Source organism: Sinocyclocheilus grahami, unplaced genomic scaffold, assembly GCF_001515645.1.
Source record: "Sinocyclocheilus grahami isolate Dianchi unplaced genomic scaffold, SAMN03320097.WGS_v1.1 scaffold624.1, whole genome shotgun sequence".
Classification (NCBI taxonomy): domain Eukaryota; kingdom Metazoa; phylum Chordata; class Actinopteri; order Cypriniformes; family Cyprinidae; genus Sinocyclocheilus; species Sinocyclocheilus grahami.
This window is the reverse complement of record NW_015505803.1, coordinates 570,113-593,792: the sequence shown is the minus strand read 5'-3', so window position 1 is coordinate 593,792 and position 23,680 is coordinate 570,113. Positions and strand designations below refer to the sequence as shown.

Genomic DNA, 23,680 nt, shown 5'->3' with positions numbered 1-23,680 from the left:
TTAAATCCTAAAAATGTACCATGGGTTCCATAAAAAAAGTAATAATAATAATAATTGTTTTCAGCATTGACAATACAAAGAATTTATCACAGAATAACAATAATAAAGGGATTTCTTGAGCAAAAATAAATAAATAAAATCAGCATATTAGAAATCTGAAGGATCATGTGACACTGAAGACTGGAAGAATGAATGCTGAAAATTCAGCTTGGTATCACAGAAATAAATTATATTTTAACATGTTATTTTAAATTGTAATAATATTTCACAATAATGTAATTTTTACTGTATATGTATTTTATTTTTTACCAAATGAATGCAACGCATTTTTAAAAACATGAAACAAAATTACAGACTCTAAAGTTTAAAGCGGTAGTATATGTTTAGGTTACACTTTCTTTACGGTGTCCTTGTTACAGTGTAATTACACATTTATTGTAATTATACAAGTTTTGAGTAATATTAATTAACTACATGTACTTATATGGTTAGGGTTTGGGGTAACACTTTATTTTAAGGTGTCCTTGCAATACATGTGACATGTACTTACTATTATAATAACAGTAAATAATGCATAATTACATGCAAGTAGCCCTAAGCCAAACCCTAATCTTAACCCTAGCCATATAATAAGTGCATGTAGTTAATTAATATTACTCGGTACTTCAATGTATAATTACACTGCAACAAGGACACCTTAAAATAAAGTGTAACCGGGTTTGATTTAGGGTTAGGTGCTTGTAATTATGCAAAATGTATTAATATTACTATAATAAGTTTTTTTTTTTTCTTCTTCTTTAATGAAATGTTTTGAGCATCTAAAATCTAGCTATCAGCCGTAGGGTTAGCTGAGATTCTGGCTGCGCCTCTCTGGCTCTGGAAAGGTCAGAAGCCCCTGTTTTTAAGGGAGAGATGCAAAGAGGAGCAGTTTAGCTTTCATCTTCCCTAGAGATGCAGCACATTTCCTGTCACTGATAAACTGTGAGTGTATAGCAGCGTCTGCCTGCACATGCTCATCTGAAACCCCTTTAGGCCAGTTATAAGGGTCTCCATAAGTACCAACACTTAAGCTGATGGTGACCAGCATTAGACATAGATTGCTGAAAATATACTTCATAGACAACTTATAATGAGAGAATTTCATCAGCTCTAATGTGTATCACAAATACAGCACATTTAAATTCAAGGCATTTGCAGTTCGTAAATTAAGATTACCATTGAAAATCATGTTTCAATTCCATCATGGTGAAGAAAATGACACTCCATAACAAGCTAGGGAAAGTCCATTCATGCATAGTATTCATCTGAAATTGTGTTCATTGATTTGGTTTGTCTTGGTTTATCAAAGTAAATCTATTATGTTTTCTTTGTCTGTAGGGAGTGAAGGGACTGATTGTTGTGAGATGATTTAAATGGGATATTACTAAGTCAGTATGTCTCCTGGGTAGCTGTCACTAACATGAGCCATGACTGACTTCATCTAGAGGCCTGTTAGATTGTACACAGCCTGTTCTGTTCAGTATTGATCTGAACCTTTGTTACCTCCAGCTGTATTGGGAAATAGGATGCAACACAGGCTTTTATCTCTAAACAATATGATGATGGAGGCACGTAAAACTCATTCAGAGTGACATGTAGCAGTGGAAGGCCTTGCACGTGGAACATGGAAAACAACACACTCTGGCAATACGGCTAAGGTCAAGGCTACAGTTACCAAGGAAACAATGCAGCCCTTGCAGACTATATTTAATGAACTGCCTACTGATTCATGTTTTCATACAGCTTTATGTCTTATGGTTTATGGAACACAACTATTTAAAATAAGGACTCTCAGCACTGGGGAAATATATATGTTGAGGAATACTCAGACCCTGGCCTATAGACACATTTCAGCCCAACAAAAGGTGTCTTTTTCTATTCCGAGTGACTGTTGTGTTTCGGATTTGCATTAATTACTTTGCTAAAGTTAATCCTTGCTTATTAAAGCTTGTTATATCTCTCTCGGGTGGTTCTGCTAGTGCCTGACAAAAAACCCCAGACTTCACCATCATGGCTGCTGCTCTGTCAGCACCATCAGATTGTGCTAATCGCACTGTTAATTAGTTTAATTATTGAAGACCTCGGCAGTGCTGCTCCAAAGCTGCTGACGATTTACGGCATGCTAAAAAAGAAAGAGCTGCTGGCTTACTGCTGTCGATCAGCCCAATACCAGACACACCCAGACAGTAGCGAGATACCTGCCAAATAACATGCACATTCAGCAACCACGTGATCTGGTGACCATATAATAAAATATTAGTATTTTTTTCAATATATGTACAAATATACTGTATGTAATACATACATAAATATATATATATATAGATAGATAGATAAATATATCATAAAATGCATCACATCGACCACATTTTAAGTATTTAAAAGTATGTTTATGTCCCCCAATTGTTACATAAACACATGAATCATGTCAGCTCATAAAACTGTATCATGGTTTGTTACTGTAGCTTATCCTTTTATGGCCTGTCTGGGTATTAATTCACCTAATATAACAGATTTTTGGTGCGTAGATTGTATGTGTGTTTGTGTGTTGTTGTTTTTTAAAGCATGCCTTGTAATGAAGTATAATCATAAAAAGAGTGGCAGACACATGTGCTTGAGAAGGGGCCAGCAGGGGCCCTGTGATTGACGACCCCTCAGAGCGGTCTGGAGAAACTGTACTCATCTTTAATTGAAAATTGAGACAGTGTTGAATTGAAAATATTGATTCATTCATGGGGCAGACATAGACCCAGCCTGTCTGGATTTGTGGGATACAGGAGGGAGAAGGAGGAGGGGTGGAAAGAGCATTGTGAGGAGATTCTTGCATGAGGTTGAGTGGATTCTGACGAGAGATGCATAATCGAGAGAGAGAATTAAAAGAACATTCTGAATAAATAATAAGGCATGTGATTGTTTTCCACGATCAGGTAATTGCTCATTGAGCGCGTGGGATGAGATGTTTTTGTTTGTGCCTCACATCTCACAACAGCCAGACAATATGATCTAAGTGACAGCAGCACCTCATGTGAAGTTCTGGGGTCTTCAGATTGTTCACTGCTGTAATCATCCACTGCTGCCTAATTACAACTTGTAATTGATTTCATTAAGTTTTTAATTGGATCTAAAGACAATCAGAAGAGGAGGCTCATCTGAGGAGAGAAAGATGGTTAATGAAATGTGTTAAGCAGAAAACAGGTGAACAAGATCTAACAATATATCTGCAAACCAGTAAGCTGTTCTGCTCTAAAATCAATAGGACAGGAAGCAATTAAAGCAGAGATCTAATGTAGCCATGGAGCAATGAGCCAATTAATGCTGGAGCCAGTAAGAAATCTGTAACTATCATAATGAAATCATCTGTAACATTAAGTATTTTTTATATTTTTTCTTGCATTGTGACAGTATTTTCATACTTTCTCCCGAGCCACAGAATCTTATAGATTTATATAAATTATTAGTTATAAAGTGTGAAGCCAAAACAATACAGATTATTATTACTATATTGATTATTATATTGCTCTAAGTGCATGCTATTACAAAAGGTCAACCTTTGGAAAATTAAAAACTGCAATTTCTCATATGTCAGTCCTATTTTAATTTACTTTGATGATTTATCAAGGGTTGTCTAGACTTGTATTTAGAATATCTATATATGTATTTTCAGCTTGTTCTTACAGATAACTCATTAAATTCTTCTTCTTTTTTATCTTCTAGTGCAATACCATAAATGTCCACTTTCAATCACCCATCTAATTAAAATAATAAAGGTCATCGCTTTATTGCTGCATACATTACTTTTTTGACATTTACAAGCTTTCCATCATTTTAAATATATTTTATCTGACTTGGAAATAATTATGCATTTATTTTTTGCTTAGTAAGGCGATGATAATCCATTGCAGAAAAAGCTTTGTGAGTATGATTTGTTTTATGTCGGTTAATGGGTGAGTTGGATTTCCCATCTTTTTGATGTTCCACAATTAAAACAGCCATTACGTTAATGAATAGCTGGCACTGTCCAATAATGCATTTTAGCAGAAACATGGAGCAATTTTATGATCACAGTCATCATGGAAATAGATGTGGGAGAGATATAAAGGATTTAGGGCGAGACTGTAATTTTGTCTACTTGCCCATTTAAACTCTCTTTAATCCGTTAAAACTACATATAAATAATATTTGTATTGTTTTCCACTCTCAAAATCCTGTCATCATTTACTCACCCTCAAATTCAAGTCCTGTGCCAATTTCTCTCTTCTGCTAAACACAAAATATAATTTGATATTGGAATCCAAACAGTTTCTGGTCCTCATTGGCTTTAATAGTTTTTTTTCCTTTCCATACTATAGAGAGTACGGACAACAGCTGTTTGTTTAAACCTCTTAAAAAGATGTAAAAATATATATTTTTTAAAAACAGTAGTTGCAAGTAATATAAATTTAAACAGTCAAATTTTATTTCAAGGTCCAATTCTCGTTGAGACTTTAGTCTTTGCAACTTCAGGGATCTTATCTATGCACAATCAGCTTGTAACACTCCAAAGAGAAAGGAAAACTTGAAATCGCATCATATTACCCCTTTAACAAACCATTAACTACGACTTTGGCCTCAATGCCTACTAATTTGCTGCTTATTAATAGTTAGTAAGGTAGTTGTTTAGTTTAAGTATTGGATCGGATTAGGGATGTAGAATATGTGCTTTATAAATACTAATAAACAGCCAGTATGTTAATAATAGGCATGCTTATAAGCAACTAGTTAATAGTGAGAATTGGTCCCTATACTAAAGTGTTACCATTTAACCTATACAACAGTTTTGTTTAATTGCAATTAACATGCAATTAAGTTGAATAAATGTTGTATAAATCAGAGCTGCAAAATAATCAGCTCCTTTTGTGTTCCACATACAAAATATAGTCTGAAACAGCATGATGAATTCATCTTTTTTTTTTTTTTTTGGGGACGAGTGTCCTTTTAAAGTTTCTGTCGCACTAGTCTTGTCCATTGATTTGTACAGTTTTCAAAAGCAAGAGCATAAAATAAGACATTCAGGCTTTAGATGAAACATTTATGATGTCTGAATGGGAATATAATGGTTTCGGTTATGGTGTCCTCTTCTACATTAAAGATAATGTGATTGCCATGAACGGCATGACCATCATTACAAAAAAAAAAAAAAAAGCACATGCTGGAGTAGTGTGTGTGTGTGTGTGTGAGTGGTCAGACAGACATTTTCTTTGTTCTGCTCCTTATCACAGCACATCATTATGCTGTCACACCATACACACACAAGAGAACAAGCCCACGTTTTGAAGCTGACAGGGTGAATGAAAATGTAAATTGATGTATTGATCTAACTTTTATTCCGAGGGATGTGGTGTTTGTTTGTTTGTTTGTGTATGCATGCAGGAAAATGTGTGCACATGACGCCACATTATTCCACAAAATCAATATGAGTGTAAAATGATGTGAATATCTTCATCCTGAGCTCACTGGCCAGTTTATGTACAGTAACCTGTGTGTGTGTGCGTCTATGTTTGTGCGTGTGTGTGTCAGCGTTACGCTTGCTAGACACAAAACTAACACACAAGAACAGTGAGTACACAAAAATACTGTTAACCCTCCATGAAATATGGGGGTTTCCCAAGAAGCGGGAAAATTCGGAGAAGGAGAAATTGATGTGTTTCCTGAACACATGCACCTGTTTGACAGTTTTTATGAAAATGTGTGTGTGTGTTGCAGGTGATACTCTGTAAAGTCCTTTCACATTAACCCTTAATGCTGTTGACATTTATAGTCCCTGATGCCTCGTGGAGGTCATTGATGGCTTTCTCTTTAAATGCCACATTGTAAAAATGACACTTTCTTCTCTCTCCTCTGCCATCCCATAACCGCCAGCGATCTGATAAAAGCGGGATTACGACCGACCAACATCCATGAATACTTTGACCTTTCACCTGTCCATTTGCTTTTAACAACTTGTTTTAACTGCGCCTGTTTCACATAAATATCCCAGCCTTTAGAATTCATCCGCAGTTTTCCAGCCATTCCGAAACAGCGAAGAGCCTGCATATTTTCCTTATGTATTCAGTGTCTTATCCCTGATCTGCTCACGAGACCAGTGTTTTTATGTTCCCGTCTAGTTCTGTGAAAGCCTCCAGATTCTTATAAGGACTCTGGAGAAGGTGTGACCATTGAGTTTGGCCTCAGGTGGAGATCTGATGGAAAACAGCAGGACCTTATCTGAATTCTTCTGTTGTAATGCCATTGGGATGTTTGATTGAAATAAATCTCTTAATCCCAGCTGTGTTGAGTTGGCACAAAGATTACTGTGGTTCTGAGTGTTTAATTTGTGTTAATCATAAATACCCAGAATTCACCCAGTCACACCCTGATCTCAAGAAATGTTTAACTGATTAATGGCCTTTACTTAGGGTAGATGCAATATTGAATCCCTTACACTTGATTCCCATCTTGATTAGCTATTATTGCTTTCAAGTCTATGTTGAAAAAAAAATTTGAAATAATGCTGGGACTTGAATTTGCATTCATTCGTCGTAATTGCAATATCATTATTATGTGGAGGGATTGTTGACCTGTAAGCCAAGCAAGCATGGTTTACTCAACCCCTCTAAAGATTCACATGCCGGTGCTGTTAAACACAAACTGTATTCAATGTATCACTTTGGCTTAACACAGGTCATTTAGTGCTTAACAAGATTTATTAGGAGTAATTTTAGTACAGGAGGAGATTATGAAAGTGAACGAACAGAGAGAGAGGGTGAAAGAGAGGATCCTTTTTCTTCCTTTTGCTTAGATGCTGAGGTCAGGGGTGTTTCTTTATTTATGTACTTATTTACTTGCTTATTTACTTATATTTGCGCCAGTGTAAGTCATAGAAAGAAATGACCAAAATCAAAGCCTAGCTTTCTTTGTTGTGAATGTCATAATTCTAAAGATGTGATCATCTGTGATGCAGTTTTCATTCACATTTGCACCCAATATCTGTGCAAGCCTGTGTTTGTCACAAAATAAAAACATCAAAAAGATTATTTCTGCTCTTTATCTCGCAATTCTGACTCTATTTCTTGCAGTTCTGAGTTTATATCGCAGAATTTTGAGTTAACGTCTTGCAATTCAGACCTAATTTTGTAGATGGAAGGGTCTGTCTGAATCACTAAATGCATTTAGTTAATAGAATATTCATTTTGTGAATGCATTTGGGGAACAAACTAGGAAAAAAAATGGCTTAACTCAAAATTCTGAGATATATGAACTCATAATCGCAAGAAAGTCAGAAATGTAAAAAAAAAAATAAAAAATCAGATTTGTGATATATAAATTCTCATTTCTGAAATAAAATTGAGAATTATGAAATGTAAACTCATAATTGAGATACATTTTAAATTGTGAAAAATAAAGCCATAAGTGTGCAAACAAAAAAAAAATATATATATTTTTAATTCCTATAGATATAAACTCACACTTCTGAAAAAAAGAGAAAGACATTTGCGAGACAGTTGTGAGATGTTTGTTACGGGGCTGACGAGACGTGAGACTTGCAGATCCATGTGCAAGCTTTATTTGTATTTGTGGAGAAGACAGAGACGTGGTCATGAAGCAGGCAGGGTTAAACAGAGGCAGACAGGTATATGGTGGGCAAGAGACAAGAACAGTCCTAGGGCTAGCGTGGGTCGACGATGGGCAGACAGAGTCAGAAGGGGCAAGACTAAGGGGTGAATCCAGGGAACCAGGCGAAGATCAGAAACCGGGAAGGCTAAGGCTAAGGCTAATGACTAGGGCTAGGGCTAAGTCTAAGGCTAAGGCAAACGACTAAGGCTAAGGACTAGGGCTAAGGCTAATGGCTAGGGCTAAGGACTAGGGCTAGGGCTAGGGCTAGGGCTAAGGCTAGGGCTAGGGCTAGGGCTAGGGCTAGGGCTAAGGCTAAGGCTAAGGCTAGAAAAATGACAAGGGCTCCGTAAAGTAGCTATCTCTAGGGGAGTGATAAACGCTGAAACAATACTCGGCCGAGGGAAGGGATAAGAGTGAGTGTTATATAGTGAGGGAGTGATATGAAACAGCTGGGTGCAATCAGTGTAAACAGGTGTGTGCAATTCGTGCTGAGTGCAATCAGTAATGCATGATGGGAAATGTAGTCCGGGGTGCTATGCAACAGTTTGTGTGGTGCGAGAGTCAATGAAAAGGAAAGTTCATGGACCGGATTCGTGACAATGTTGAGATGAGATGTTGCAAGATATAAACACCTTTAATAATTACCACAATAATTGCCATTTTTATTTCACGGTGGAAACTGACTAAATAGATAATAAAGCATCCAAATCCATTATTTCAAGTGTTTCTTTATTTATCCTTTGTCAAAGGAATACAAACACATTTCCTAAGTAATATTGTTTTAACTGGTAATAAAAGAGTGTTTCCTGTGTCCTCCTGTTTTTCCTCAATATCACTTTCCACCCTCATCTTTCGTTATGAACCAACAGCCAGTTTTCCCTTATGAAGAGCGGCATGAACTGATGAAAATGTTTGTGTGTTGCATGTGATGCACAGCAGGTGTGTTTAGGTAGCATTAGTGTGGATAGATGAATGCATGGATGGGTGACTTGTCTTTATCACTCACGGTGTGAGGTGTCATGCATCATTAAAACTACCTTCACATTTGTTGAGAAACAAGAGGAGGTTAATGTGTTCCCGTCAATAAAATCACACCTCTCATACATATATATATATATATGGTTTTTAACTTTCCTCTATAACGGAAACCCATGACAGGTGCTCATAAGCATGTCCCCGAGCTTTCCATAAGTAAATGTCACTAAGACTTTTTTTTAAATAACACAAGCGCAAGCTGAAAATCAAGATATTGTGTCAAGGCAACCTGTACAAATAACTGAATCCTGATGCCGTGCAATATTTCTATAACCCAGGGGATTTCTCATCCCTGGCTGCATATGCTGCAGTGACAGAGCTCAATGTCTTATAAAGTGTGTGTTTCCACCTGTCCAGAGGCTAATGCATGTTTTTCCACATGATAAGTCTGATATATCTCTGTCACTTGCAGCTATACGGTATCAGTCTAGCCATCGCTGGATGCTCATATAGGAAATCATTGGCTTGCTGTAATGACCTTCTAATGGTTTCTGTGGGAAACGAATGATCCATCAGCGTGCGTTAATTAAAAACGACCCCAACAGGAATGAGCTCTAATTGCCTGAGATATTTGAAGGAGGGTTTCTTTAAATGTGCATGATCGTTTCCTCTGTCAGCAAAGCGTTTTGAGCGATTTATTCTAATCCAGTGTTCATTTGATTAGATGGAAAAGGAAATGACACCTAATCAACACTGCAGCGGTAAAACCCATTATAATCAACAAAACCACAAACACATGCGTTTCCATTGTGTGTTCTTCTTGTAGACTGCTTGTTTTGTATGGACACCGTGTTTAGGGGCGCTCACACATACAGGCTTTAAATCACAGAAGGCTGGAGAGTCTCTGAGCTGCTGACTTCTAGTGGGTGTTTCTATAATGCAGTGGTATTCAACTGCATTAGGCGGTGGATCACTATAATATTGCTAACTAGACCAAGAAGTTAAGAAAGAGGCAATAAAACGCAATAATGCAATAGGCCACTCTGCATGTCACTGTACAATGTAAACCAGGACATTATAATACACTTAACATTAAAACAGTGACCAAGTACACCTTACATTTTCATTTGCATAATCCCATATTTTATTGCTTGTAATAAACATTATCTACTGACAAAATAATGATACTGTGATCCATGTAGCATATTATTTATCCACTCAATTATGTCGTAATAACAAGATATTATGTTACAAAAACATGATTTTTTTCTCATAATAATGCCACATTGTAAAAACACTTTTTATATGTTGTTAAAACTATATATTGTTTTCATAATAATGGCATATTATGTCATACAAACAACATATGTTACCCTGGACCACAAAACCAGACATAAGGGTCAATGTTTTGAAATTGATCATCTGAAAGCTGAATAAAAGCTTTCCATTGGTGTATGGTTTGTTAGGATAGGACCATATTTGGCCGCGATACAATTTGAAAATCTGGAAACTGAGGGTGCAAAAAATAAATAAATAAAATCAAAATATTGAGAAAATCGCCTAACAATGCATATTGAGAAAATCAAAAATTAAGTTTTGATATATTTATAATAAGAAATTTACAAAATATCTTCATGGAACATGAACTTTACTTAATATCGTAATGATTTTTGGCATAAAAGAAAAATCGATAATTTTGACCCATACGATATCCATACATGTATTGTTGTCTATTGCTACAAATATACACGTGCTACTTATGACTGGTTTTGTGGTCTATGGTCACATATGTTCAGAGGCGGACAAAGTACTCAACTCCATTACTTGAGTGGAAGTACAGATACTGCTGGTCAAATATTACTCCATTACAAGTAAAAGTTGTAAAGACAGCTTTTTACTTAAGTAAAAGTACAGAAGTACTTGCTTTTAGAAGTACTTAAGTACCAAAAGTAAATTTACTTTTTTATGTCAATGCACTGTTTTATTGTTGTACGTAATACTTGCAATACTTCTGAAGCAACTTAGAATACATTACACCTGCTGAATACACTGATTAGCTTGTAGTATCTTTGGAATAAAGAGCTTTTAGAATGTTAACAACTTTTAAAATGTTAAAAAATTAACACCCCTACCCACCCGCACAAAAGCAGGATGGTAGTGATCTCACACAGCTCTGACAGTGTGTGCACACATCTATGTGTAGCCCTTCATCCACATTTGAACAGAGTGGCAGTGAAATCCTGTAAATACAGAGTGATAAGGAAGAAAAAAATCAAAGCTGCTTTAAAACCCAGCAACACAACTGTAGCTGTGCAACTTTACAACAGCAACACTGCTTTAACAAAAAAGCACAACAGCAAGACTTATTTGACATCAAAACAAAACATTTTAAAATGCTGTCTAATCACTCTCGCGGTACTTTGATGTCACACACAGAACAGTCTGTGCAGTGCTGCTTCAAGTCCAACACCTATTGTGTTTCATTAGGAGACGCACAACAGTTCTTCTGTGGCTTTATAGGTAATATTTTCATGTACACAATTTAGCAAAATCAGAAAATATTGTGTCTAATATATACAACAATATTAACTTCTTATTATTGAATTGTTGTAAATAAATTGTTGTAAATTATTGTTGTTGTCATATTTGCAACTGGTCAGTGTTTAAAAAATGCTGGGAAATCACTTCATGTAGCCCCAAGAGTGATTACTGATAAACTGTCTGAAAAATAAGAAAGTCACGTTTTAGAGAAGACAAAAATCACCCACTGACTTTCAAAGCTGCTACAGAGTAATGACTTTCTACTTCGAGGACCTTGATGGAAATGTAGTGGAGTGAAAAGTACAATATTTGTCTTTCAAATGTAGTGAAGTTAAAGTCATAAGTTCCCAGAAAAAATAATACTCAAGTAAAGTACAGATACTCAAAAAGTGTACTTAAGTACAATACTCAAGTAAATGTACTTAGTTACTGTCCGCCTCTGCATATGTTTAATGTAATAATGGTATACGTAAAATGTCTTTTGGTAGTAAAGTCAACAGTAATAACGTGTGTTTGCTAAAACAATGTATTTTCTCATAATAACAAGACATTTTGTGGTTAATTTTGTATTTTTTTTCTGATAGATATGTTGTTAATACAATTATTATTATTTTTTACATAATACTAACATTGTTGCTAAAACAACATGCTTTTACTATAATAATGTTAGATTATGTTGTTTAAACTATATATATTTTTAATGATAACAAAATATTACATCATTAAAATGACATCTTTCTGGTAATAATCATATATGTAAATTATATTTGTCATTTTTTTAACAATACCGTATGACACCCTAAAACGTTATTGGGTTAAAAATTATTTATGCTGGCACATTGATGCCACATACATATTATTTTTCCCCCCCATTGAATTATGTGGAAACAACGAAATATTGTGTTGCTAAAACAATGTGTTTTTTATAATAATGAAATATTTCGTTTTTTTCTGTAAAAATTTGATATGTTGATGAAACTGTATTTTTTTATAATAATGACATATACAGTAATATCTTAAAAACTTATGATATTATTAGAATTATTATTATAAAAAATAACCTTTGTTTAATTGTTGTCATATTTAAAAAACATATTTTTTCATTAAAAAAAACAACACTTTTTTTCAGAAAAGAAAAAAAGAAAGAAAAATATATGATGTCTTTGAAATTACAAGTATTTTCTTCCCAGTAAAGGCTCAATCAGTGGAAAGTACAGACAGCTCTGTTGATTGTAATAAGAGTGTCACAGTTCATCATGTCACATTGCAGTACAGTACACGGGGTTAGGAGTGCATATCAGTCAAATGTAGCGTTATGAACAGTGTGACACATTCACTGAGAGGATACTATTTCAAGAACAGTGGTAAATTGGAGATTGTGGATATTTTGAGGTGTTGTGAGAGAGCCGGGGAGAAACGGCAGTGTTGAGGGTGGTTTGTCGTTCTCTGTGATGAAATGGATGAGCGAGATTAATGGCTGCTGTTGCTCTGATTTGTGGTCTGAAACATCAGCAGCATCTCTTGATAAACTGAAATCCTGCACTCGTTCAACCCTCTCTCCCCTTTCTCTCTCCCTCTCTGTTGGATATGTAGTGTCTGGGACAGTACCATTCCAGCAGACAGGGTCCATTACAAAAACATCCCCTTGGGTTCTGTGGAAAGGTTTAAGCTGACACACACACACACAGCATGTATTAGTATGCAGCAGGCATTACTGTAGGTATATGCCCCTCTCTCAGACACACATACTGACGCTGGTGACAGTTTGTCTGCTCAATACTGTCTGCATCCTCCAGTTATTCTCCACTTATTGGATGTTTGTTCTCCATGAGGTGGATCTGATATCTTTATATGTAGCAAACCTGAACCTCTCTACATCCTTAGAGATTGCAGAAACACACACAGGCACAGAATTAACCTTTATACACATTAAAACAGAGAACAAATGAATAATACAGATGAAGTGCTTTCATTATGTGAACGCTGTCCTATAGCTGTGCTAGATTTGTAATTTAGCTGCTCGCTCACTTTTTTTTTTCTGGTTAGTGTTTCATGTTTAAAATCAAAGTGAAATGACATCCATAACCCCTTTTAATTGTGTAATATGACATGCACAATACACAAAGGTTTGGGGTTGGTTTTTGAAAGAAGTCTGTTATGCCCACCAAAGGCTGCATTTATTTGATGAAAAATACAGCAAAACAGTATAATTGTGAAATATTATTGCAGTTTAAAAATAACTGTTGTCTATTCAAATATATTAAAAAATGTCATTTATTCCTGTGATGCAAAGCTGATTATTCTTCAGAAATCATTATAAAATGCGGATTTGCTGCTCAAGAAGAACTAGTGACACAGCAGAAAAGGAAAATTCGTTCAGGTACGGAGCGAGCTATTTTCAGTTTTTTTTCTTTCTGTGTAATAATGTGCATGAGAAATGAGTATTAAGAAAGTAACTGATTATTGTCAGGCCTCTCTTATTCTTTCAGTAGTCACCGTTACAATTCCCTCAGGTAGACAGGCTCATTGTGGGGGAGTAATGAGTGCTTAGGTGTTAAAACAGGTTACTGGAGCGCTGAAGAATCTTATATGCTAGAATGTGTGTGGGCTACAGTAAATGCAATTCAGCTGTCCATCATTTAAAAGACTCTTTAAAATGGTCATTCCCTTGATCTTTTGATATATAAGACGTCATTGTGCTATAAACACATTCTGTAAGTTTTAGAACTCAAAACTTTCTCGTTAGTCTAAAAACAGCTTATATTAAAAACAGTCTGCCAAAACGACAGCTTGTGGAATGTTCTACTCTATGATGTAATAGTGTGGCTAAACTCCGCCTCTGCTGAAGAAGATCATGCCTGCTTCTGCGTCACTGCCTGTTTAGCCCCGCCCACCGATTCTACGTCGCTGCTTGTTTAGCCCCGCCCACCGATTCTACGTCGCTGCTTGTTTAGCCCCGCCCACCGATTCTACGTCGCTGCTTGTTTAGCCCCGCCCACCGATTCAGGCAGGTAGTAGGTAAATTACGAGAGCGGCAAACGCAGGTCTACGAAGAAACCAGTGATAAACTGTATTTGATGAACTTTCCAGTTCCAGACAGCGTTAGTAAGAACTTGGAACTTTGTTCGTATCACGTTGGATACGATGTCACACCACACAAGTGTGAGTAAATGTTTTCATTATATGATCACTATTGCTTTGTCTGCTATCGTTTGATATGTAACTGAGTATTCATGCGTTTTTAACCTAAATCACAGTAGCATCCACCTGTGAAGGACGTAGACTGTCAAACATACACAAGTGTTAGCCAATCACAGCATTGGGTATTTACTTCAGAGTCTACAATCTGCTATACCTATTCAAACAGAGCATTCTGATGAGGGGGTTAAAAACAGGAAAGAAAATAGCCTATTACTTATAAATTATGATGTAAAAACCTCAGAGAACAGTTCAAAATAAAAAAGAAAGGCAGTTCATAACCCCTTTAAGATGAGACAGCTCTCTTTTAAGCACTGGTAGACCACAGGATAAAAAATAAAAACGACACAGAAAACCAAATGAACAAAGGGAAGAATCTTTTTTTAACGCACAGTCGCTCTCTCAGGAGACTCTCTTTATAGTCTTACTTATTCCTTTAAATAAAAATAATCAAAACTTATTTTTCAAGCCCAAACACTCACTCTTTCATTCATTCTTTTCAAGCACTCTTTTCTTCCTAGATATTCAGAGGATTTTAGATGCTCTCAGAAACCTGTAAGACGGTGCTCTCCAGCATGGTGCTCACGTGAAGAGTGTGAGTTGGGCGCAGAGCACGCTCTATAAATAGCCTCAATACTAATGCCCTTTTTCATAATGGCAGCATGAAATGATAAAAAGAGTTCTTTTAAGATTAAATCATTCAATATATATTTTTTTAATTTTAAGTTTCTGTAGTGTGATTACTTGCGTCCCGACACTCAGCCAGTGACTTATAACTTATAATATTGCATTCTAAGTATAAACAACATTTCATAAAGATTTGAATTCATTTGCAAAAATGGCATCTAAATTCAGGTGCATTTGAATGATTTCTCGAAAATGTTCACAGACATTTCTGTGTGGTACTGTGCATATATTCAATTCTTATGCAGACATTTTTTTTTTTAATCCAGAAGTGTCTTTATTATTCATTATTATTATAATGATTCAAAGAAAAATAGCAGCAGCATGTTTTTGCCCGAAGTAAATGGATAACATCTGGCAAGAAAATACAAACATACAGTAGCTGTCGAACTAGACTGGGAAGTAACAGTCACATTTTTATATATTTACATGTGAATCAACAATCCGGTGGTGACCTTTCCTCCAGTGACCCCTTGTCTGAAAAATTTGTGTTTATGTTAACTATCCTCACTTGTGTTTAGAGCATCTGTGTGTTCGCTTTGTGAAACAATTTGCTGTATTTCAATGTTTACCCAACACAAAAGCAGGAACAGTAACTGAATAATGGTGGACCAAATTAAGTGCAATTACAGACTTAGGGCTGGCTCTTAAAATACACTCAGGCATATGATACAAGCATGCACAGATAATGCGTTAGGCTGAATATGGCATTGACATTTTACGTGGCTTGGAGTGGATTTGAAGCATTTTTAAACCTGTGCGTCATAAATGTAAAATCTAATTTTTCTGCCACACTAGATTCTGATCATTTTGATGATTAAATCACTCGGGACATTAATGTTTCTATTTTTCCCACTTAGACATATTGTATCACATTATGTGAAGACTGACAAAGTCTTGACCATTGAATCAATTTCTGGACCAAGTAAAGAACATGTACATGCTGTTTTAAAGCACACTAATAACTGCTAATAATGTGGCCGCAACAGAGCCATCACTTGAATTCCAAGTCGGTGTTTCTTTTTTTCACACCAATACCTTTTCCTCAGTTTCCTCCACACTTTTATATGAGTTTGTCATGACGCAAAATGAAGAATTAAGTTATTTACACAGTTCATTTATTACATTTGAGTCCTCTTTTATTTTGTATATGAGATTACTAATTAAGAGTTGTTACCCCTGTTACTAAAAGAAGAATAATTGAGTTATCTATCTTATCTTATCTTATCTTGTCTTATCTATCTGTCTCTGTCTGTCTGTCTGTCTGTCTGTCTGTCTGTCTGTCTGTCTGTCTGTCTGTCTGTCTGTCATGTATAAATAAATAAAAATTGTTTTTATATCTCACAATTCCGAATTTTCTTTTGCAGGTTTGAATTATAATCTCGTAATTCTGGCTTTATATTTCACATTTGTGAGTTGCGAGGAAAAACTCTTAGAATGGTGAGGAAACATCAGAATTGTGATAAAAAGTTGCAGGTACTTAAAAAAAAAACGTTTTTAACCAATAGCGGAAACAAGTGCAGGCACTTGTAACAAATGTAGCACTGCCAGTTGTCGTTGGAGATTCTTAATCCTCCTTTCCATTCTTTCAATCGCTTTACGTATACGTCGACATTCCATGTCACATGACACAACAAACACAGCTCCGATCACAGCGTCCTCCATCCTCCTGTTGTTAACGTAGTTCTTTGTTTCTGTTGTTGAACGCCGCGCACAAATGACGTCGCTGTCGACTGGCTTACGTCACTTCTTAGTACACACTCTCTATGCGAATGCAACCCTTTAAATGGTACTGGGAAATAGTTCGTGCAAAATCGTCCCAGTACTTTAGTACTGTACATTTAGTTCTGGAACTAAAGCGGTGTGAAAGGGCCTTATCTATCTATTGTCTGTCTGTCTGTCTGTCTGTCTGTCTGTCTATCTATCTATCTATCTATCTATCTATCTACCTATCATGTATAAATAAATAAAAATTGTTTTTATATCTCACAATTCCGAATTTTCTTTTGCAGGTTTGAATTATAATCTCGTAATTGTGAGTTAACATCTTGCAATTCTGACATTTGCTTTTCTCAGAATTGCGAGTTTATATCTTTAAATTCTGGCTTTATATTTCACATTTGTGAGTTGCGAGGAAAAACTCTGAATTGTGAGATATGAACTTAGAATGGTGAGGAAACATCAGAATTGTGATAAAAAGTTGCAGGTACTTAAAAAAAACATTTTTAACCAATAGCGGAAACAAGCTTTCATATGTTCCAGCAATGTGCAATAAATAAAGATATATTTTTGAACTGTCATAATTTAGTACCAGACAAACCATGTTTTCCTTAAAAAAAAGGTTATGTTTCTGTTCAGAAACACTTTAGTCGGAATGAAGTAGCTCTTAATGGTTCACCTCTTCTGATTGTTTACATTTATTCTCAGTTTTCATCTTTTGCGCAACATGGATATGGTGTGCGTTAGCGCTGACGTCTGTCAAGGTGCTCTAAAAAAAGGACTTTTGTGCCGCAGCACCAGAACACTCTGAGGCCCACGCATTCATGCCAGTATCTGATTCTTGTGTGGTGCAGAAAGACTTTGAGTCAGAGTGTAGCAGGACTCAAAAGAGCTGGAAACCGCAGAGATTTTTATCTGATATATGTGTGTGCAGCTCTAGTGAGAAGCAGGGCTTACACTAAAGACACTGGAGGAATAGAGCGGGTCTGTGTGGGCAGGGCATGGCAGAACAGAGCAGATCTGTTCTGTGAACATTGTCCTGTTAGAACACCGAATTCCTTAATAACATGCAGAAACATAACTGTCTAGTCAAGATAGATGACTATGTTTACATGCACAGATGTTCGTAAAATCCATAATGATTGTAGATTCTGAATATAAGGTTTACAAAGTACCTTTCAATTTTTAGTTTATGTGTGCATTACATGTATTGTAAACAACATTTCTGTGAATTTGAAGAGCAGTATTTTGAATCAAGATTACCATCGCCCTTCACACAGGGCAAGTAGCATAAAGGGTAGTGTTTTAAAGCAAAGTCTGCTTTTAGATGGAACTAAAATGTGTGGCAATCAAAAGTGCACTTTTATAAATATGATATAAATATTTATATGAAATTATTTATTACTTATTAATATATTATTGTATTTATTTATTGAAACTATTAATGTTTAGAAATATATTTAAAAAGTTGAACTATTTTTAACTGGACATATATACTGTTGAAAAAGCCGTGCCATGACACTGAAAATAATAATAATAATAATGAGATGCCAAAAATTTGTCTGCATGTGTACATTGACCAACAATTAATATTTCCTGTGTAAATCTTTGATATATTAGTATTATTTTTTTATTCATATTTTGAACAATATATTTGTATATTTTGTTTTTATTAGAATTTTTTATTTCTATTTTAATTCAGCTTTATTTAAATTAAAATCAATTGTTAATCTTTTTTAGCATGTTATGTTTTAGTTTAAATTTTAGATAACAATAACAATGTCCCCTCATAAATGAACATAGTATCTTACCCCTGTTTACTATTGTCCTCCTGCATTATCGATGCACTATTTTCCTATTTAACACTGCTGCTTTGACACAACCTGTATTGCATAAAGCGCTATTTAAATAAAGATGACTTAACTTGACTTGACCCCAGATCTGTCATTCTAACAAATATGCCAAGAAATCTTTCTTCTGTTATTGTTTAAGGTGAAGTGTGTAATTTGATTATAGTGCAGAGCATACAAGTCAATTACTAAGGAGGGGACATTCTGTCAGTCGTACACTGTCATTCTACACACACATTTCACACAAACTTTCACGATCCCACTTGACAAGGTAAAAATAATTGGTTACACTTTATTTCGATAGTCCACTTTAGACATTCTATTAACTATAAATAACTTTGTAACTACATGTCAACTACTTGTCAACTAATTCTCATTAATTTGCAACTACATGTCTACTAACTCTCAGAGTAGACTGTTTGGGTATAGACTGAATAAGTTGACAAAGAAAGTGTTAGAAGATATTAAGCAGACGGTCTACTAATACGCTACTAACTGCTAGTTGACATGTAGTTGCAAAGTTACTTACTGTTAATAGAATGTCTAAAGTGGACTATCGAAATAAAGTGTTACCAAATAATTTCCTTCCCCATGCCAGTGGGGTTGACAGGCCTCGTGTTGACGTGTGGTGGGCTTGTCTCGTTACACTGGGTCTCTGTAATGAATTGTACTCGGTGTTCAAAAGCTATGAGGGCCTTAACGCAACACCCAGCGCTCATCTGACAGGGGTCAAACTCCGGCCTTCTGCTTATTAGATCATGACAATAAGGCTTATATTTAGTACAATGTGCGTAGAACTAATTGGAACTCTTATTAAAAAAATAATTGATTCCCCTCCCACGAGATGGACAAGCAATGAAGGAAGGGAGTGTAGTGTCCGGCCGGGAGACGAGAGGAGAATGAAAGGGGCTCTCCGGAGAGAGCTGTCACTCATACACATGTACAGCTATATGGAGGGTCATATTGACACATATACATTAATATTCATGAACACACAATTCATCATCATCATCCCATTTGCTTGTTATAATAAGTGATAAAATCAATTACTACCTAATCTGCTTGATTTTAATTACAAGTCAAATTAATTGTTGTGAAAGTGTTCATAGATTTTGATTGAGGTCATATGTACTATGTGAGCATGACACTGTTCTGTTAGCCTGTATTTATCTCTATCACTTTTCCTCCTCCACCTACTCTTCTCTCCTTGTTGTGCTCTCGAGGATCTGGTTCATGTCTGGAGAGAACATCGTGTATCTTAAACACTTCCCAAGTTAATTAAGGGGCATCACTGCACACCTGCACGGGATCAACGAGGGGACACGAAAGGGAACACAGACAGGACAGTGTGAGGCTTAACAGCTCATATAGAATTACTCACAAAGTTATAATATTTCAGTGTAGGCTGAAGACACCCTGTATTTCACCTTTTCAAAAGACAGGTGCTTTATTTCATTAGATTGTATTCCTTTTATCGTTTTAAAATTTACGAACATATGCATTCATAACAAATGCATGATGAGCTTGAATGGCAAACAGTTGTTTCACATTATATGACACTTGTGATAAAAAATCAACAGGTTAAAACAGTAATATATTAATAAATCTGATTGCCTGTATCTGAAATGTAGATAGACAGACAGACAGATAGATGGACAGATGGATGAACGGACAGAGATAGATAGATAGATAGATAGATAGATAGATAGATAGATAGATAGATAGATGGATGGATGGATGGATGGATGGATGGATGGATGGATGGATGGATGGATGGACGGACGGACGGACGGACGGACGGACGGACGGACGGACGGACGGACGGACGGACGGACGGACGGACGGACGGACGGACGGACGGACGGACGGACGGACGGACGGACGGACGGACAGACAGACAGACAGACAGACAGACAGACAGACAGATAGATAGATAGATAGATAGATAGATAGATAGATAGATAGATAGATAGATAGATAGATAGATAGATAGATAGATAGATAGAGATTTGATATTTGAATCATTTTTGACATTTCATAATATCTCAAGTATAAGAATAACTGCATTATTCTTCTTTTAGTAACAGGGGTAACAACTCTTCAATAGTAATCTCATATACAAAATAAAAGAGTACTCAATTGTAATAAATGAATGGATGGATGGATGGACAATATAGTTAGACAAACGGGCAGACGGATGGATATACTGTATATACAGACAGGTGATAGAAAGACAGGTGATAGACAAGCGAAAGATAGACAAGTGACTGAGAGATAGACAGGCGATAGATAGACAGACAGGAGATAGATAGACAGAGAGGTGATAGACAAACAGGCAATAGATAGACAGACAGTTGAAAGATAGACAGACAGGAGATAGATTGACAGATAGGTGGTAGACAGACAGGCAATAGATAGACAAGCGAAAGATAGACAGATGATAGATAGACAGACAGTCGGTAGATAGGCAGACAGGCGATAGATAGACAGATGATAGACAGACAGGCGATAGACAGACAGGCGATACATAGTCAACAACAACTGTCAAGCACATTTGAGTTCAAATCTCTTACATTTACATGAAATCAATAAACATATCAAAATAAAAATGAACAATAAATATAGAATGAATATAAACAATATAATACAAACACATTATGAACAAACAACACATTTAATCAAAAAATCACTCTCCAACTAGAGATTTGATATTTGAATCATTTTTGACATTTCATAATATCTCAAGTATAAGAATAACTGCATTATTCTTCTTTTAGTAACAGGGGTAACAACTCTTCAATAGTAATCTCATATACAAAATAAAAGAGTACTCAATTGTAATAAATGAATGGATGGATGGATGGACAATATAGTTAGACAAACGGGCAGACGGATGGATATACTGTATATACAGACAGGTGATAGAAAGACAGGTGATAGACAAGCGAAAGATAGACAAGTGACTGAGAGATAGACAGGCGATAGATAGACAGACAGGAGATAGATAGACAGAGAGGTGATAGACAAACAGGCAATAGATAGACAGACAGTTGAAAGATAGACAGACAGGAGATAGATTGACAGATAGGTGGTAGACAGACAGGCAATAGATAGACAAGCGAAAGATAGACAGATGATAGATAGACAGACAGTCGGTAGATAGGCAGACAGGCGATAGATAGACAGATGATAGACAGACAGGCGATAGACAGACAGGCGATACATAGTCAACAACAACTGTCAAGCACATTTGAGTTCAAATCTCTTACATTTACATGAAATCAATAAACATATCAAAATAAAAATGAACAATAAATATAGAATGAATATAAACAATATAATACAAACACATTATGAACAAACAACACATTTAATCAAAAAATCACTCTCCAACCATGTGCAAACTGACACAAAACTGACTTGCTAATACCCATATACATCTGAAACAAATAAATCAAACATGTCAAAAAATCTGTAGATACTCATCCAATCACGTTACAGATCAATTGCACTACAGTCCGACGCATCCCCCCACTCGCAGGGGTCAGCACAACCGGAGTGCAATGGCCGAGCCTCACCCTGGGTGAACCACCTTCTTGATCATGGTGTCTCTCCTGCCAGGTAAGTATCAATAAGGTAAGTATCAGTATATAAACCTAAAGAAACCAAAACAAAGCGAAACTGAAAGTACCAGGCGTTAATTGGGCTCACGTACCTCTCATTCGGCACAAATCCTAATGTTTCCATATTCATGATGTATTTGAATGAAACTATTATTTATAATGTAGAGGATTTGTTCTTCACGCGCGTTCATATATCGATAGAATATCTTCTTCACATGAGCAAAAATGTGCTTGGCATACAAAGTGGACCAGTTATACCACGGACTATTTAAATTGACCAGTGTAACCTTTTATATTTTTGGTTGACTGTATTTTATTTTGATAATGAACAGACTGCGATGTCAAGTCTGAGTTGCGAATATGTGGTGTGTGTGTGTGTGTGTGTGAGTGCGCAAAGCACCAGCGCGATCGAACAGCTGAAACATAAAGTACATAATTTTTGGTCATACAGATAAGAGTAAGACATAGCCTAATTCAAAAGCACAAAGTGTTTACTTTTATTTTTGCACACTCAAAATAATTCAAAATAATAACTCTTATAATTGTGGCATCACCGTTTAGTGACGTCATTGAATGTTCCGGGAAAACTTAAGTTGTATTTTCAGTGTCGGTCACAGTGCCTTTTAATTGCTGTTTTGGAACAGGCAATTATTCATTTACAAATTAAGCACTGCAGATAGGTGATAGACAGGTGATAGACAGACAGGAGATAGATAGACAGATAGGTGATAGACAGTCGGGCAATAGGTAGACAAACAGGAGATAGATAGACAGGTGATAGATAGACAGATAGGTGATAGACAGGCAGGCGATAAATAGACAGATAGGTGACAGACAGACAGGCGATAGATAGACAGATAGGTGAATGAGATAGGCGATAGATAGACAGGTGATAGACAGACAGGAGATAGATAGACAGGTGACAGATAGACAGGCAATAGATAGACAGACAGGCAATAGATAGACAGGTGATAGATTGACAGCTGATATATAGACAGACAGGTGATAGATAGACAGATAGTTGATAGACAGACAGGCAATAGATAGACAGACAGGCAATAGATGGACAGACAGGCGATAGATAGACACGTGAGAGATAGACAGACAGGTGATAGATAAACAAGTGATAGACAGGCAGGCAATAGATGGACAGACAGGAGATAGATAGACGTATAGGTGATAGATAGACAGAGAGGTGATAGACAGAGAGGAGATAGACAGACAGGTGATAAACAGGCGATATATATATATATATATATATATATGTGATAGACAGACAGGCAATAGATAGACAGACAGGAGATAGACCGGTGATAGACAGGCTATAGATAGACAGATAGGTGATAGACACAGGGAATAGATGATAGATAGATAGATAGATAGATAGATAGATAGATAGATAGATAGATAGATAGGTGA

General features: G+C 36.0%; 1 long non-coding RNA gene across 1 annotated transcript; it reads right to left on the bottom strand.

The window, feature by feature from the left end:
- Positions 1-6,105: 6,105 nt before the first annotated feature.
- Positions 6,106-22,248, bottom strand: LOC107557920 (uncharacterized). Its single transcript, XR_001605438.1, has 3 exons — positions 22,174-22,248; positions 16,804-16,806; positions 6,106-6,117 (listed from the first exon to the last, which is right to left on the bottom strand). It is a non-coding gene; the product is annotated as an uncharacterized lncRNA (long non-coding RNA).
- Between the last annotated feature and the right edge of the window lie 1,432 nt (positions 22,249-23,680).